At 34.3% G+C, this 18,579-nt stretch overlaps 3 pseudogenes across 1 annotated transcript; all 3 read right to left on the bottom strand.

The window, feature by feature from the left end:
• Positions 1–302: 302 nt before the first annotated feature.
• LOC111278430 (MMS19 nucleotide excision repair protein homolog) lies at positions 303–16,666 on the bottom strand (annotated as a pseudogene). The gene is made up of 17 exons (XR_016344205.1): positions 16,531–16,666; positions 16,177–16,240; positions 15,934–15,987; positions 15,544–15,645; positions 14,937–15,081; positions 14,514–14,583; positions 13,753–13,941; positions 13,012–13,065; positions 12,049–12,135; positions 11,179–11,921; positions 7,168–7,381; positions 3,369–3,444; positions 3,152–3,263; positions 1,850–1,926; positions 899–979; positions 671–750; positions 303–552 (listed from the first exon to the last, which is right to left on the bottom strand). The product of XR_016344205.1 is annotated as an MMS19 nucleotide excision repair protein homolog (transcript).
• On the bottom strand, positions 7,581–9,660 carry LOC149517618 (uncharacterized; annotated as a pseudogene).
• A 355-nt stretch (positions 16,667–17,021) lies between the features above and the next one.
• LOC149517619 (uncharacterized) lies at positions 17,022–18,408 on the bottom strand (annotated as a pseudogene).
• Positions 18,409–18,579: the final 171 nt, after the last annotated feature.

An 18,579-nucleotide genomic window follows, 5' to 3' on the forward strand; every position in this document is an offset into this window, starting at 1 on the left:
ACTTCAGACATTAATTTTATTAAAATAATTAATAATATCGTGACACAATTTAAAATTTATTTTAATTTGTCAGATCAGCATTTGAATCAAATAGTTAACGAAACAAAACGTCTCATGAAATTTTTTTAATAAATAGTAATTTAATTCAAACATCGAATTACGTAATAACCCATTTCGAAAATGCCAAATTGTGTTTACTGTACGGCCTGTAACGCCTGTCTTTCGATTTATGAATTTTGCCGCCACCCATTTGGATCCTGTTAACAGATATCCTTGAACACATTTATTTTTGCACAACATTGGGGACGAACAAGCAATTTTATTATCCGAAAAACCTAATTCGAGGTTTTACTAGAAATATCGATTTTCAATAGAGTAAAAAAATGTAGTCACTTCGAAAATATTTACAAATGTCCCGTAAGAGTAAAAATTGGCAGTTCTTTTTACTATAACAAATGATGAGAAAAGACTAGCAATATTTACTGAACCTAGCTAGCCTTGGAGGCAAAGTGAGGATGTTAGAAATGAAGGGTTCTTGATGTAATTGAAGCCCTGTATGATAAATGAATGAAAACAATGGTGATACTGATGCACGTCAAAGAAAAAAAACTGAAAAGTAATGAATGCAAGTTGTTGCACATCGAAGAAAAATACAATGTAAAACACTGACCATGCTTGTCTGCATCTGACAGCTTCTTGACGAACAGCTCTCTTCGGATCATCCAGAGCCTTTACCATAGCTCGTAGTACCTGCTAACAATGATGATAAGCTCTTCATTATTATCCAGGTCTAGAACTACTATTTTTCTGGCCTTGGTATATTCTAAAAGAAATATCTTGCAGCCGAAGAGGTAGTAAAATATACCAAAAATGAAAATCTCCTTCATGGTTGACTAACCTGCGTTCTCATGGGATAAATCCTCATATGGGATCGCCCAGAACCGGCAAAAAAACACAGAATGGCTGTCTCACGAACAAGCTTAAGATGCCAAGAGAGGAAAAAAAAAATTGAAACGCCAACAGTATATATTAGTATTATAGGGAGAAAAAAATGAATGATAAATTTTACAACGCTTTATTTCTTAACAGAAATGGAGACATAACCTATGTCCATGTGTACTAAATCCAGTGAAGCAGTATTTAACAAGGTGGTAAGTCAAAGTAACTGGACCCATGAATATTTTTAGGTTCCATATTCTGATTACAAATTTCAGTCGGTCCCACTTCCAAGACATTTGCTGTCGCTTACAAGAGGCTTTACTACTTTCCTTTATAAGGTAATTTTGTTCATTATGTTTCCCGAATATTCGCATGCTTCAAAACAGAATATCTTTACCCACCCACTAATAGTTAGATTTGAACCTAAAGATCAACCATGATCCTACCAATTTATTATTGTCTAAAAGGCAAAACTAATACCTTAATGCCAACAACTTTAGGCATTTAAATGTATAAATTCTAACATATTATTCAACCAGTGCATGCAATAGAGTTGATCAAATAACCAAAACAGCACTAATGCACTTGCCACCAGCAGAATTATTAATATAATCCAGAGATGAAGAGGAAAAAGCTAGGAGTTAGGAAATGTAGTAGAGTGTAGTAGACAGACGACAAGGCCATATTTGCAAAAGAAAAGTAATACATTTATGTTAGATGGGTAGGAAATGATAGATGTTGTTGGCTTTTTTCCGTTTTCTTTGGGTTGGGGAGAAGGTGGTAGGTGGGAGAGGACGCAGAGAGATTGAGCCTAGACAGAATGCTATTTCATAAAATAACAATCTGTACTTAAAAGCACAAGAAGAAAGATAAACAAATATACTTATTCTCCTCGAAAAGCTTCAATTACCATCATATGATGGTATTGAATAAGTTCAATGAGACAATTGACAATAGTATGCACACTATCTGAAACAGCTTCTTGACCTGCACGCATACACATTATTTACAAATATCAGCTGAAAGTTGAAGTGGATAGTCACTGAATGTAAAATCATAATGTGATAGTACAATAAAATAATTTTACATCAGGTGAGGGTCCCTGTTTGATGGCTTTGTGTTATATGTTGCCAATCTTTATTGTTACTTACCTTGCAGCAAAGATATATTCTGGCAAGCATTCAAATATATTCCAAAATACATCCAGAGAAGCAATAATATGCTGACAGACATAATACAACAACCCAAACATAATGTTACTGTATGCTACCACTTTTGGTATTGGAAAGTAAATGAAAAATTAATATATAATAGTAAAAGGTAATAGTTTTATATAAAAGGAAAAAATATATATAGTTTTGAAAAATTAACAAGTTACTATCCTGGATGACAACTTTCATGTACAACATCTCTGGTAAAGTTCGCTTCTTTTTTGGCCATTTGCTAGTTTTTAACTATTGCAATTTTCGCTATTTGCTTCACTGCAAAATTAGAGAAAGCTGAAATGCAACCATTCAGAGCTTAAGTGGTTTGTAATTATCAAACTTAGTTGTTGATTAAGTTTTTCTAACAGCTATTCGATGTTCAAAATCTCTTTAGCTTTTATGTTTTCATAATAAATTTAAAACCTTTAAGCTTTGCTTGGTAGGGTTGATAGAGAAATGAAACAATGAAAATTTGAAAGAGGAGAAAAGTGGAAAGGTGGAAAACATTTTTTTTTTTTTTGCGCTTGGTAAAAAAGTAGGAAAAGTTGAAAAAAATATAATTTATATATTTTATCCATTGCTTGGTAGAGTAGAAAAATGAAGAGAAAGAAAATGAACATTAATTTTTTCACTATTATACCCTTTGTAAATTAAGATGAAAAGAACAAAATCTAAATATGATGGAAAATCTTGTAAATATGCATCACTGGACTTATACCTCTCCCATTTTCTCTCCTCCTATCTTTCCAATTTGGAATGATTTATTTTGTAAATAAGTGTGAAAAATAACCGTCCTTCCCATTTTCTTTCCTGTCACCTTACTCTCCTAGCAAGCACACCCAAAATTCATTTTCTTTCCAACTTTGCCACCCTCCCCTATCCATCCTTCCACTTGTCTACTCTAGCAAGCAAATCCATAAGGACTAAATATATGTGTCAAAGAAATGTATTTACTGAAGAGAAGTTTAACAGATACTAACAATCTACCAATGCACAATTAGGCTCACCTTTTTTGTCCATCAATATTCCAGACAAGACTAGCAGGAGACCATAAATAACATCTTTATCCAGAATACGATTGCTTAATGCAGATAAACCATCCAGCAGCATTGGAATTATCTACATAAATTTTGGTTTAGTGTAATAAAAGATTTTTTCAAAGTGTTTAGTATATCTGAGAAAAGCTTAACTAATGCAGAAAGTTTAATAAATTTCAATACTAACCTTCTTAGCATCACTCAAGCCAACAATTAGTCGAGTGTCTATTATAATATGCGCAGAAACCCAAAACAGAAAAGGTCTGAAATCACATAGCAATTTAGTGAGAAGTCAATCCAAATTAACCAATAAAAATTTCTACTACAAATGGGAGTCAATCAATTCAATTATGTCAGCAGTGCTTAAGAAACATGTAGCCCCAAAGTTATATAGCTCAATAAGCAGCTGGTTTGTATTTTATTAGATCAATGCAAGAAAGAGGAATGAGGTTGTTGACCCAAATAGTCACCAATCAGAACTGCAATATAAATCTATCACTAATCATCTATATGCAGTCAATTTTATCTTCCTCTCTGGTTTTAATTTGATTTTATAGATACATTAAATCTTTATTACAGCTTGACATTGCTTTTACCTTTGCTTTATGTATCGTGTTATTCATTACTAAATGATTGCAATAATAACTAAACATATGTAGACATGCTTAAAAAAATTGACAGCATCACAATTCGCAACAAAGATTTGCCCTTTAACAGTCTCACTGCTTGTTGAACAGAATACAAATAGGTCTTAGCAGGTATAAGATGCCTCTTCCGATATCAGAATATATTTTCTGATATTGTAGAAATCTGATTCTCCTACATTAATGCAGCTTGATTTGATTCTCCTACATTAATGCAGATCTAATTCTCCTACATTACTGCAGCTTGATTTCTTAATTTATTTTGGGATTATTTCTCATTTATTCTTCTAATTTAATCAACTATTTTGATTCTCAAGTTTTTAGGGATTTGCTTCTATTTTAGAATGGAATAATTCTCCTTCCTTTTATTATTTTCATTTTCTGTTTCATGAAGTTGTTTCCTAATAAGGAACTTCATTCTCCTTCATTCTAGATTGAATAAGAAGAAATAAGGATAATTGTTCTTTTAAGTTTTCTACATGGTATCAGAGCAAGTTGGCCTGAACCATTAGACTGTAGCCACACGAGTTTCCATTATGGCTAGCAAGAGTAAGAACTCTTTTTCTGCAAAGGTATGGCATGAAAGAAGTCACAAAAAGGTGATGCTCCAACAAACCCTTAAAAACAAATATGCAACCTTTGGAACTAGTTTATTAGCACAAAAAGGTAATTTCCTAAACGCCTTAAATGTTCAACGGGAAAATACACAATCTTGGATTGTTGATTCAGGAGCATCAGATCACATGACTGGAGATGCATCCTTATTTAACACATATAGACGTTGCTATAATACTTTTACTGTAAAAATTGCTGATGGCTTTCTCTCAAAGGTGGCAGGAACAAGTTCTATTGTAGTTTCAAAAGACATAACACTCGACTCTATCCTTCATGTCCCAAATTTAAGCTGTAACCTACTTTCCATCAGTAAGCTTACAAAAGATAGATGTTGTGTCACTAAATTTTTTCCTAACTTGTGTGAATTTCAGGAATTGGGCTCAGGGAGGATTATTGGCAATACTAGGATGTATGCAAGGCTCTACCTTTTTCAAGATGGTGCACTTAAGAGACCACAAAACTCTTATATAGCCTTAGCCTCTAGTATTAGTAAGGATGACCTTATCATGTGATGGCATTATAGATTAAGACATCCAAATATTTTGTACCTAAAAAGGCTATTTCCCTCATTATTCAATAACATCTCTAAAGATTTTCAGTGTGAAATTTGTCAACTTTCCAAGCACACTCGAAATACCTACCCTAGCCTTTCCTATAAATCATCTTAGCCTTTCTCAATGATTCACAGTGACGTTTGGGGATTGTCAAGGGTTAACAATTGTGGAAAAATGAGAGTATATTGAAAAACTTGTGTTTTGAATCATACAAACATCATAAATTTAAATACAACTAACTATAGGGTAAACTAAGAAACTAAATATTCCTAAATCTGATCCCTATAATCAAGGAGTTGTCTATCCATATATTCTGTTCTTAATTCTAGAGATACAAATTCTCAATTTTAGAGATACAGATATATATAGATTACAATAAGCAGATTACAGAATACAACCACTTGTAACTAAATGTATTCCCACACTCCCCCTCAAGCTGGTGAATAGGTGTTTTCCATTCCCAGCTTGGAAATAATTTCCTGAAATGTTGCATTGTTGAGGCCTTTAGTCAACACATCTACAAGTTGACCCTTGGTTGATACATATAGGGTGCAAATCAATCCACTGTCTAGTTTTCCCTTTATGAAGGGCCGGTCTACTTCAATGTGTTTTGTTCTGTCATGTTGCACAGGATTGTGTGCAATGCTTATTGCAGATTTGCTATCACAGTAAAGTCTCATTGGTCCATCCCATTTGATCTTCAAGTCTTCTAGAATAATCTTTAACCATAGTAGTTCACAAATTCCTTGAGCCATTACCCTAAACTCTGCTTCAACACTTGATCTTGCCATCACATTCTATTTTTTACTCTTCCAAGTTACAAGATTACCACCTACAAAAGTGCAGTAACCTGAGGTAGATCTTTTGTCAGTTACTGAACCTGCATAATCAGCATCTATATATGCCTCTAATACCAACCCTGAATTTCTTTTAAACAAGATACCTCTCTCAGGATTAGCCTTCAAATAGTGTAGTACACAGTAGACAGCCTGTAGGTGTACTTCTTTAAAACTATGCATAAATTCACTTATCACACTCACAGCATATGCTATGTCAGGTCTAATATGTGAAAGATAAAAAAGTCTTCCAACTAATCTTTGGTACATCTCCCTATCTACAACAGCATCTTCATTAGCTTCTTCAAGTTTATGATTAGGATCTATAGAGGTACTTGCAGGTTTACATGCGAGCTTCTCAGTTTCCTTCAAAAGATTCATCATATATTTCTGTTATGAGATAAAAATACCATGACATGAGTGGGCTACTTCAATTCCTAGGAAGTACTTCAATCTCCCTAGCTTTTTTATCTCGAATTCTCTGGCCAAACACTATTTTAGACTCTCCTTTTTTTTCATCATCTCCAGTTACAATTATATCATCAACATATACTAATAGAACTATGACCTTTCCTGAATCTGAGTACTTGATAAACAGTGTGTGATCCCCTTGACTCTGTTTATATTCCATTCCTAGCATCATTTTGGCAAATCTCCCGAACCAGGTTCTAGGAGACTGTTTAAGGCCATATAAAGCCTTTTTCAACTTGCATACTTTTTTTGCTTCTAGATGACCCCCAAATCCCGGTGGAACTTTCATATATATATATTTATTCTTCCAAATCACCATGTAAAAAGGCATTCTTTACATCACATTGTTGAAGCTGCCAATTTTAATTTGCCGCCAAGGATAATAAAATCCTAACTGTATTCATCTTGGCAACTGGAGCAAAAGTTTCTTGATAATCCACTCCATAAGTTTGAGTGTAGCCCTTAGCCATCAGCCTGGCCTTATATCTTTCAATAGTACCATCTGCTTTATACTTTACAGTGAAAACCCATTTACACCCAACTGAATGTTTTCCTGCACGCAACTCTACCAGTTCCCATGTCTTATTTTTCTCTAAGGCCTCCATTTCTATTTTCATCGCCTGCCTCCATTTCTCATTGGATAATGCCTCAGATAATGTAGTTGAAATAGAAATAGTATTTAGGCTCACAAGAAAATTTTTATGGGATGGTGAAAACTTTTCAAATGACACAAAATTAGAGATTGGGTATAATGGATGTTTAGTACATTCTCTAGTTACTTTCCTAATGGCAATAGGTAGATCATAATCACTACTTTTAGGAGAGTCATGCTCATTTTAAGAAATAGAATCAGAGACTGTAATTACCTCATTTCTAGGGTTAGATCAGGTTCTTGGATTTGCACTGGTTCAGGAGCTGGAACTTTCTTTCTTGAGTACACCTGTAATTCTTTCACAGAATCAAGAATAGTATTATCCTTAGTCACAACTTCTGTGTTTGGAATGGGTTCAGATTTAGAATTAGTGTTTGACTTGGACTCTGAAGAAATGGGTTTAGGCTCAAAAGAATTAATGGGTGAAACTGTTTTGGAGGAGGATGACAAGTCAAGCAAAAAGAAGTCTTTATCCTTATCTTCTATAAATGATGTCTCCCCCTGAAGATAAGGTTGAGTAAAAAATGGTTTACTTTCTTCAAAAGTGACATCTACAAACACAAAATTTTTTTGTAGGAGGATGATGTCACTTATACCCTTTTTGAGTTGATGAATACCCCACAAAGATACACTTAATTGCCCTTGGATCCAACTTTCCCCTATTATGACTGTGAACATAAACAAATGATGTACAACCGAATATCCTAGGTGTGAGGTTGTTTGTGGTATTAAGGTTGGGATAGAATTGTGAGAGTAGTTCCATAAGAGTTTTAAATCCTAAAACCCTTGAAGGTAACCTATTTCTAATGTGTGAGCAATGAGAACAGCTTTCCCCCAGTAAGATTTAGGTACATTTGCTTGAAAGAATAAGGCTCGGGTTGTGGCTAGTAAATGACTGTTTTTTCTCTCTGCCACTCCATTTTGCTATGGAATATTAACACAAGATGACTCATGGATAATCCCCTCATTTTGGAAATAAGTAGATAGGCTCTGGTTGAAATAGTCCCTTGCATTATCAGACCTAAATCTCTTGATTCTCACTCCAAATTGATTTTGGATCATGTTTTGGAAGCTAAAAAACACATTATTCACATCTGATTTGGATTTAAGTAAAAAAACCTAAGAAACCCTGGTACAATCATCTATGAATGAAACAAACCATCTTACCCCAGAAATATTAGGAACTGTAGAAGGACCCCAAATGTCACTATGAATCAAGTAAAAAAGAGTAGAACTTCTTTTGTTACTAATTGAAAAAGATACACGTCTGTGTTTTGCAAGTTCACAAACATCACAATAAAAATCTTCAACGTTTATACTTTTAACAAAGAAGGAAACATGTTTCTCAAAGTTCCAAAAAAAGGATGTCCAAGATGAAAATGATAAAGCCAGATTTTGTCTTTATTGAAAGATTGTTCAGAAAGAAATGACAAAGGTAAACTATTCTTGATATTACTTATGTTGTTGTATGTCTTAAGATAGTATAGTCCATCCTTCTCCTTAGCAAGTCCAATCCTCTTTCCCAAACCCTAATCCTAAAATTCACAGTAAGAGGGATAAAAAGTCACATTACAGTTCATGTCTCTAGTAAGTCTTTGTATAAATATCAGATTAGTAGACAATCTAGGAACATGAAGAACATTTTTAAGAACGAATTAGGGATTAATTTGAACATCTCCTAATCCTGCCACTGTAGTAAGTGAACCATCTGCAACAGTAATTTTCTTATTACCAGGACATAGGATATATGTACTATACTTTTGTGAAGAATGTGTCATGTGGTCTGTGGCTCCTGAGTCAATGACCCAAGAACTCTTAATGGACTTATCTGAGACATTTAATCCATGAGAATTAGAGACTTTACTTGCACTAAAATCCTTACCTGAGTGTGCCAAGGAGCATACACCAGTAGCCTTTTCAAGAGTTCCCAATAGGCTTCTCAGTTTCTCAATCTTTTTTTTATCAACTCTCTTTGTTCCTGAGACTTCTCCTGGTTTAACTCCATTGCAGTCATGTGAGCTTATCCTTGATTTCTTGGCTGTCCTCCTTTATAACCCCATTCTTTGCTTGAAGATGAAGGTTTTCCATGTAGTTTCCAGCAACGATCTTTGGTGTGCCTTGGCTTCTTGCAATAGGTGCACCAAAGATTGTCGCGATTTGAAGTTTTAGCCGAATCACCTTTCCCATTCTCACTGACTGATAATTGTTCTAAGCTTTGTTTCTTCCCACCATTAGAGACCATAACAAATCCTTCTACATGCACACTGTCAAGCATCACTCCTCTTTTGCTCTCTTTTGCTCTAACCATGGATATCACTTCATTTAAAGAAGGCAAATCCTGTTTTCCCAGAATTTGGACTCTGACTTGATCAAACTCAACATTCAGTCCAACAAGAAAATCATGGACTCGATCTTTTTCAATAAATCTCTTCAAAGTTGTTGCATCTTCACTGCACTTCATTTCTATGCACCGATAGTGATCCATCTCTTGCCAAAGATTTTTAAAAAGAATAGCATACTCTGTGATTGACTTATTCCCTTGTTTGAGAGCTGCAGTCTTGATCTTTACCTCATAGACTTGAGCAGCATCTTTAACTTTGGAATAGGTTTGACAAATTGATTCCCAAATGTCTTTGGCCGTGGACAAAAACATAAAAGTGTCACTAATATTTGGTGTCATAGAATTCCACAGCCATGACGTAACCATAAAATCCTCTTCATCCCAAGCCTCAAATTTTAGATCTCCTTTCTCAGGACCAGTGCCAAGAAGATGGCTTAATTTTCCTTTCCCTTTTAGAAAGGTTTGAACCAACTGAGACCACTTCAAGTAGTTCTTTCCATTCAATTTGTATGCAGCTTGGATATTCTGTAGTTCCGCTATGGTTTGACCAGTTGTTACTTCTCCAAATTGAGTAGTAGCGGCAAATTTTACTATTTCTAACATGGTTATCTTTCTCAGGACTGAAACGAGTATAGGCAATGAAGACCAAAAAGGAAGAAAAAAAAAATAAAAGTATGACAGACTTAATAGAATTTGGCTATGAAGGCCTAAAAAAAATTCAGCAATGAAGGCTGAAAAATTTTCTTCCCAAGAAGAGCCTAAAGCTTTGATACCATGTGAAAAAATGAAAGTATATTGAAAAACTTTTGTTTTGAATCATACAAACATCATAGATTTAAATACAACTAACTAGAGGGTAAACTAGGAAACTAAATATTCTTAAATCTGATCCCTATAATCAAGGAGTTGTCTATCCTGATATTTTGTCCTTAATTCTAGAGATACAAATTTTCAATTTTAGGGATACAGATATATACAGATTACAATCAGCAGATTACAGAATACAACCACTTGTAACTAAATGTTTTCCCACAACAATATCACAGGTTCTAGGTGATTTGTTACATTCATCGATGATCATACTCAACTCACTTGGGTATTCCTTATGAAAGAAAAATCCGAGGTTAGCCAAATTTTTCAAAACTTCAATAGCATGGTACAAGCCCAATTCCAAGCCAAAATTCAAGTCCTACAAATTGACAATGGAAAGGAATATTTCAACTCTAGTCTCGGCCCTTACCTCACCAATCATGGCATTATCCATCAAAGTTCTTGTGTTGACACTCCACAGCAAAATGGGGTTGCCAAACACAAAAACAAACATTTGATGGAAGTGACCAGATCCCTCTTGTTGACTTCCAATGTGCCTAAATATTTTTTGGGAGAAGCTATTCTCACTGCCAACTTATTTGGTTAACTGAATGCCTTGGCTTTAAAACACCTTGTCATACTTTCCTTGCTTCCTACCCACAAACTACGTTGATCTCTGCCATTCCCATTAAACTCTTTGGCTGCATTGACTTTGTTCATATTAGCCAACAAAAATGGAAATTTTACAAGCCAATTGTTTCAAAACAATATAGATAGTATAAATTAAAATCATATGATAAAATTTTTCTAATCTCTACATTGTGTGTCTGTCGAGAGAGAGAAAGAGAGAGAGTAATTGAAGGGAACAAAGGTCAGAAACTTTAACATTTCAAAGTATACGATTATTTCCACTTGTATCATAGATAAAGGTCAGTGGCTTTTACTAATACCCACGGGCGAAAAGACTTGACAGGATTGAGAAATGTAATATGAACAATTACACCAGAGGCACCATGAACAAACCAGTACGCATGCCTGTAGTGAAGATTGAAGATGAGCACAGAAATCATATCTACTGCATTGAAATACAAAAGCATTCACCTCCAAAGTACATGTCTGCATCATGAGTACCTTCACTGGTGCAGATGAGGGCAGAACAGAAGGCCTGAGTAAGTGAAGGACAAAGGCTTTGAAGCAAATAGTTCCATGTTTCTTCTGTATGAACAGATGCTGCTAGGATTGTCTCAGAACTAGCAATCAAATCTTTGCATGCTGAAAGGAGCTCAATGCTGAGATGCAGAGCTCCATGATTACATCTTTTGGAAATCAAAATACTCCCATCCGAAGATGGATGTCCAGATGAGTTTCTAACAGAAAGACCCAGAATATCCATCAATCAGCTGAAGAAACATTCAAAAACTCTATTGCATGACGCTGTTGAAGCCTTAGCAGAAGTAGAAAGGATACAGCCAACCGCATGCAGCCTCTGCTTGCTCTGTGAAGGGAGTTCATTGTAACTCTTATAACTAGACATCATATTGAAGATCATGTTTATGTCCTCATCACCAACAATTAAATCTAAAAACAAGCATTTTATTTTGCAGAATAAGCTTCAGTAAAAGACTTAGCGCTTCTGCTGCAATTTCATTTCCCCAAAGGCCTAGACCTTCGAGGGATTCTGGAGTAAAGGATAACACACTTTTGAATGAAGTAAATACTGCATCTTTTAATGAAGACCAAATAGCTTCACCATGTTTTGCCATTCTGTCTACTCCATAGTTCACTGTGCAATCGCTGAGATACCTCAAAGAATCAACCTGCGAACAAGCATACATTGCATTTAATAGATTTGAAATTTCAAAAGACACTCCTATAAACTGAAAATGAAGATTATGATCATCGAATTAGCTTCATACAACAGATCCCTATTTCATTTGCTCTGACCTTTGCTGATGGAAGTGAAGAAGAAAGCTTCTCAAGGAGTAATGGAATGACAAATGGCTCAAAAAGAGGTGTGGACGAAAATGCTAGCTGCAAGAATACAAAATAAATAAACAGATCATACATGTAACACAAATTAAGATGCCAATGTTACATAAAAAAAAAGTTTATATAAGAGGATTTTTGCAAATAAAAGGATTCAAGATTACTGCCCATTTGAGAAATTTTACATGATATGCTAGACGTACACATTATGTAGCGAATCAGTTATTTTTTACTAAAAATTTAGGTGGCAAACCATTATTATTATATGACAAGTAATTAAACAAACCTTTCTGTTGGTGGGTAAGATTCACACAACTTAAACTACAAGAAAATTTTGAGATTGCCTCTTTATTTAACAATGTTGGTCTTATCCAAAACCCTAAAACAAGTTTCAACCACATTCCAGTGTTTCCAAACATTGTTTTTTCTACCATTTACATGGTTTCATATCTCTTAAAGAAATAAAAGAAGTAAATTGTATTTTCATTACAAGAATTAGAAAATTAAGAAAAAGAAAATACAGAAATCTTTTCAAGCTCCTCCTTTCTGTTCTGATAAATTCATGTTTCATGAACTGATCACAAGGTTGCTCCAGAAAGAGGCATTAAGAAAAAGAAAATTTAAGCTTGCTTATGTTTTAGAATCAGCATAAATTAACATAAGGAGAAACAACAGAAAAAAGGCAAGGTATACAATGTATTTCTGGTAAAGCAAAGTGAATACAGCAATATCTGAGCTCCATGTCTAGAAATCATTACTAGCAACAACTACAAAATGACTTCAAAATTTGTATACGATTTTTTCCTACTGGAAGTCAAAAGTGCATAATGGCATTCATAACAATGGATAACCCAAACTTGGACAAGAGACTAAGTGCATAACCTGTAAAGAGAAAGAAGTTTCAACAGAAGAATTACATACCATTAATTCTCTTGCGAGATCATCCCTTTTGATATTTGCATCTTCACCTTTTGGCTAGAGAATACAAAAAAGAGAACCGCATATCATTAATTAAAGCCTCTTATTAGTACATATTCTTATAGATTTCATGCATACACAGTATTTTACAGTCAGTACTAATCCATGAGCTATAGCTGCTATCCTTTCAAAATCTGTCCCATTGTATCATAAAGGCTAATTTGCTTTAAAAAGTATTACTCCTATTTATACAAAGAGCATTGATATATGTAACCAGAGAGCAGTGAGTAGAACATGGGACAAGAACTTAACTCCAGGCTTAACAAGGGTTGAAAATGAGAACAATACAGGTAACAGAGACGCTATGCATTTAAAAATTAAAAAGAAAAGGAACAAACATCAAATATGAACCTTTTTTAAATATGAAGCCATCAGGTTTATGGCCTTTATTTCTTCCAACATTATCTAAATCTAATATAATGATTTCAAGGCTAATAGAAGTGCAACAAGAAGTTAGCTAATTATCTTTAATAAATTGATAAAAATTAACAACCATTACTGATCTTTGACTCGGAGGATCAAAAAGGAAATTCCAACATGCATCACTCATTAGTTCTTAGGAAAACTTGTATTGACAGTTTAAATTTCGTCAGACATACACCACAGTTTTCCGTGCTCATATGTAAATAGTATATGACAGCTCATCAGAATATAGCAGAGTAAAAGGCAATGAATAAAGCTTACATGTGTAAAATGAATGGGAAAGTAACAGCCCAAAATCTCAAAAAGGTCATGATCAAAACTAGCAAGGGGGCCACAAGGATCCGGGAAGAGTCGCGAGGTAACCTCAATAATGTGAAATGTTAACATCAAGCAGTGAGGATCCTTTTCTCCATCAACAGCTTCACAGATTCCATAAATAAGGTTATCACCCTGGACCACAAATCAGCAATCAGATTATTATCAACAGAAAAACAACAGTGAAAATTGTGATGTTGCCAAACTTTTGAAGGCTTCATACTGCATGATCATATATTTAGTGCAGTTACATTGTTCCAATCAGATACCTCCCCTTTGACATTAATAAAATTTAAAGAATCTCATCTACAATCTATAACAATGAGTATAAGCACTTCTATCAATTATTTACAGAAGGAAATGAGCTCCATGGCTCTATCATGGTGTTTTAAACAATATAAGCCCAACTGACTTTTTTGATGATAGAGGATGATTTCAAAATTGAAATAGGTAGTTTCTAGTCTTCTTCCTTTTATTTTTTTTTCTGGTTAGTCATAATCAACATATTTAGAATATAAGTTCCAAACTATAAGCAATCACAGCAGGATCAGGACTTTGCATCAATTACTTTCCTTTATTCTTTAAATTCATTTCATTATATGCCTCTAACATACAAAAATAATACACACAAGAAAAAAAAAGGAAAATCAGTCCAATAAAGTATGCACTGAAAAAAAAAAAAAAAAAAAAAAGCTCATAAAAAATACCAGTGATGAAACAGCATTGGGGTAGCGTTCTAGTAGGCATTCCAGAAGTTCAAAACAAAGCTGCAAGAAGATCCATTTAAATGATAAAGTGAAACAGCCAACACTTGAAAAAATTAATCATATATATATATATATGTATATATGTATATATGTAATCTGGCAGATACATGTTTCCTGGAAGGCACTCAAATACAGGTATGTGTATGATCATTTGTTATAGTACTATCAAATAATTCAAAACAAAGCTGCAAGAAGATCCATTTAAATGATAAAGAGAAACAGCCAACACTTGAAAAAAATTAATCATATATATATATATATATATATATATATATATGTAATCTGGCAGATACACATTTCCTAAAAAGCACTCAAAAACAGGTATGTGTATGATCATTTGTTATAGTAATATCAAATAATCTTTGCCTTCCTAGAGACTGCACTTGTAAATTCTGTAAGTAGGACTCTGCAACTGCTTTTGCATCCCTTCCGCTGACCATACCACCATTGCTTTTCCTCCTCAACAAGGCCAAGCAGCCAACAAGTGCTCCCCATAAAGCTCTCCAGTCTGCCTGATGTAGTAAAATTATCATCTTATCTAATTCTAAAATTAGAAAGTAAAACATAATATGGTGATTATGAACAATAAAGAAAGCCCAGGCCCAGTAGGTGGCACCAAATTGTGACTAACTTATGGAAAGTGCTGGAGAAAGGGAAAAAAAGTTTCAAATTTACATATGGAGCTACTATCCAGATAGAGAATTTATTCTAACCAAGAAGCATCTAGTCAGGGAATGGATAAAACTCAAAACGCCCAGCACAAATTCTAACGAGATGAAAAAATAATCATGAAACCAAGAAGCATCTAGTCAGGGAATGGTTAAAACTCAAAACACCCTGCACGAATTCTAATGAGATGAAAAATTAATCACGAAGCTTTGAAATAAAAGTAACATGTAGATTCAAAATTATGTAAAATGTGTCAACATTCACTTTAAGTGAACTATATTGTTGTTTGTGAATGCTACACTCATCAATCTGTCCGCGAAAAATCCTATTAAGCTATGAATACTAGCATCATCCAATGGCTTTGATGCAAGATGCACAAGAACTTCACCAAGAAGGAGAATACCTGGAAAAGGACACCATATAACAAGAAGTTCAGGCATCATCGTCTATTTATTTATTTTTCCAAATAAAATCTAAATGTATATGGGAGAGAGGAAAAAAAAAAGAAGAGAGAGAGAGAAAGTATATATATATATATATATATATATATAGTAGCTGGCTAATAAGGCTATAGACATGAAGTTGAAGATTGGGCAGTCGATTGAGCACTAAATCCAGAAATTCTTCATTTTCCGCGAAAACAACACAACAAAAACAAATACCAGCACGACAATCAGTTGAATTTGAGTACCTCTAGCACGAACAATGTTGTCCGCAGTGGTCAAATACCCCTCCATCTCTCTAATCCGTTATCTCAAAATCAAAAGGAAAGTGAAAGAAAATAATAATAAAAAAAACACACTTAGGAAAAGTACCCACACCAAGAAAAAATGAAAACATAAATAAGAGTAAAGAAAGGACTCCCCCCTCCCCCAACAAAATAAAAATAAAAAAATAGAAGCAACCTTTCTTCATTGAGTTCAACTGAAGCATACCAGTGTTTCTATTGTTAACGTATTATTCTTCAACAATGAAGAAATGGCGTCCAAACTTGCAGCCTATGTAGCATATATAAAAGCATATATAAGTATAAAAATTCCAATGTGTTCAAATTCATATGACAGAAAAATAAGAGAATTACTCAAAACAAATTAGGAGCTTGAAATACTCAATTTAACTGAAACAAAATCCGTTTTTAAGAATTATTGGATAATTTAGGGTAAATTTTGTTTTGTATATATTCACAAACTATTCAGAATAATAAATTTGTGTTTAAATTTTAAAAGAAATGTACAAAACTAAAATTATAGTAAAAATTTTGAATAAATTGAGGGAATTATGAGTCAACCTGCTGAGTCGGAGAACTAGACGAATCAACAAACGATTCTATTTGCTGAATGAGTTGACTCGTTTCTGCCATTGTTTTTGGGGAACTTTAGTGACACTTGGGTTTTAAAGCAAAGAGAGAGAGAAAGAGAGAGAGAGAGAAGTATAAAGTTTAAACGGTGTTATTTATTCAAACCGAAAAAATTTGAAAAAAATAAAAAAGAAAAAAAAGTTTTAAACAGGGAAACTGGGAAAGTTTGAAGGTTGGGTTTATAGCAAGGGTTATTTGTGGAATGACCCCCAGAGAAATTTTGTTTTTACTATTCAGTTTTCACAATTAAAGAAGTCAAATTTTTTATTTTAATTTTTCTTTAAAATTATTAACTCAGTAGTATGTAGATATATTTTCTACTAAAAAAGATTGGGTTCAGAATTATCTTACCAAAAAAAAAAAAAAACACAATTTAAGTGTCTGGCGTCAAATATAAGTAAAAATTATGGTTTCAAAGTCATTTATTTTAACCACTTTTGGCAAGGTGATATGTGATGGTTTGACTCCAGCTCTCTCTTCCCAATTCCTGATATGTAAGTTCGTTGTATGCCTAGTAGTTCTCTGGATACTTCAAAGTCAGATCCTCAGAAGCTTCACTTCCAGAGGATTCAGAAAAACCACTGTTGTTAAATCCAACAGGAAACCGGGGTAGACTTGCGCATTCCATAATCGCCTCTACGTGAGGACTCATGAATCGGTTCGAGCAACACACAAGATTTAGGAGGCGACATTTTTAAGCATGGAATGGTCTCTTCTCGAAAACACTGGTGAAGAAACAAACCCACACTTCAATGTATTATCTGTTTCAGCCACAACAGAATCGGCAGGCTTAATTGGAGTTAGCTTTGCAGCACCTTCAAGCAAATCATGGTTTTCATCCCTTGTTGAGAAAGATGGCAGCTCAACAATAGATTTGGAAGCAATCCTTTTGAATACTGATTTAGACAAATCACGCCTGTTGGAAGACAGTGACTTCGACATAGATAGAGGTGTGAGCAGAAACAGCTGTCTACCTCTCTCAACATTACAGTCAGCAGCAAGCCATGACACGAGAAGAAGGAGAGATTATCGAGTCCAACGTGGTTTCTTCTGGACTCCCAACGTCAAAGCATTCTTTTTCATTTACATTCACAAAAGGAACAGTTTCACATTCCAAAAATTATCCAGACTGATCTAGGCACTCCCCAGAAGGACTTGAAAGCGCCATCTTAAATCTGGGAAACAACGGCTGCAATTATAGAACATGACAATCCATGTCACTTCTGCAACAAATACGTTCAGAATCGAGTGATATATGCTTTAGAAAATTAACTTCAAGGATTAACCTTTAAAGAGGAAAGCAATTGGGAAATAACATTCGTGAAAGATACAATTTATTTTCTTCGGTGTTATGTTGCCTTAAGCTCAAAAGCTTGCACAACAAGTTCATCAATCTGCCATTTCCAAATTGGTGAAAATTAATTTAGGTATAAACAACTCATTTTTTCAGTGGAAAACCGACTTAGGAATTAGATTACAAAGTCAAAGGAATCCATTCAACAAAAAATAAATTTACAAATAAAAAAAGAAAAGAAGTAAGAAGATGAAAAGGCAAATGCTTGTAAAAATTCGGATAGTTTTACAAAATTTTTGCATATTTTCTTAACAACCAAACAGAAGCTAAAACCCAAACCAAGTACATTAAAATCACAATTGCTACCAAAAAAAGTAAAAACCTTTTATTTGGTCATACCTGGCGGAGGAGAGAATAAATATCAAATTGAAGGAGAAGGAGGCGTGGTTTAGATTATTGCCGTTGTCTCTCAGCGGTCTCCTTAACGATTTCGCCTTCGATTCTGTTCTCCGCATCCTTTCCCTTTTTTCTCTCAGTTTTCTTCTTTCTTTGTGTCTTCCTCTAGCCGTTTGGTTTTTAAATTTCTGGTGGGGCTCCCTGCAAGGCGGGCTTTCTTTTATTTACTCGGGATCCGAATGTTGAGACATGAGGGATGATGGGTCGGGTTAAAGAAAAGTTTACGGCCC

The sequence above is a fragment of the Durio zibethinus genome, chromosome 8 (assembly GCF_047325235.1).
Source record: "Durio zibethinus cultivar Kanyao isolate XHJ-2024 chromosome 8, ASM4732523v1, whole genome shotgun sequence".
Taxonomy (NCBI): Eukaryota; Viridiplantae; Streptophyta; class Magnoliopsida; order Malvales; family Malvaceae; genus Durio; species Durio zibethinus.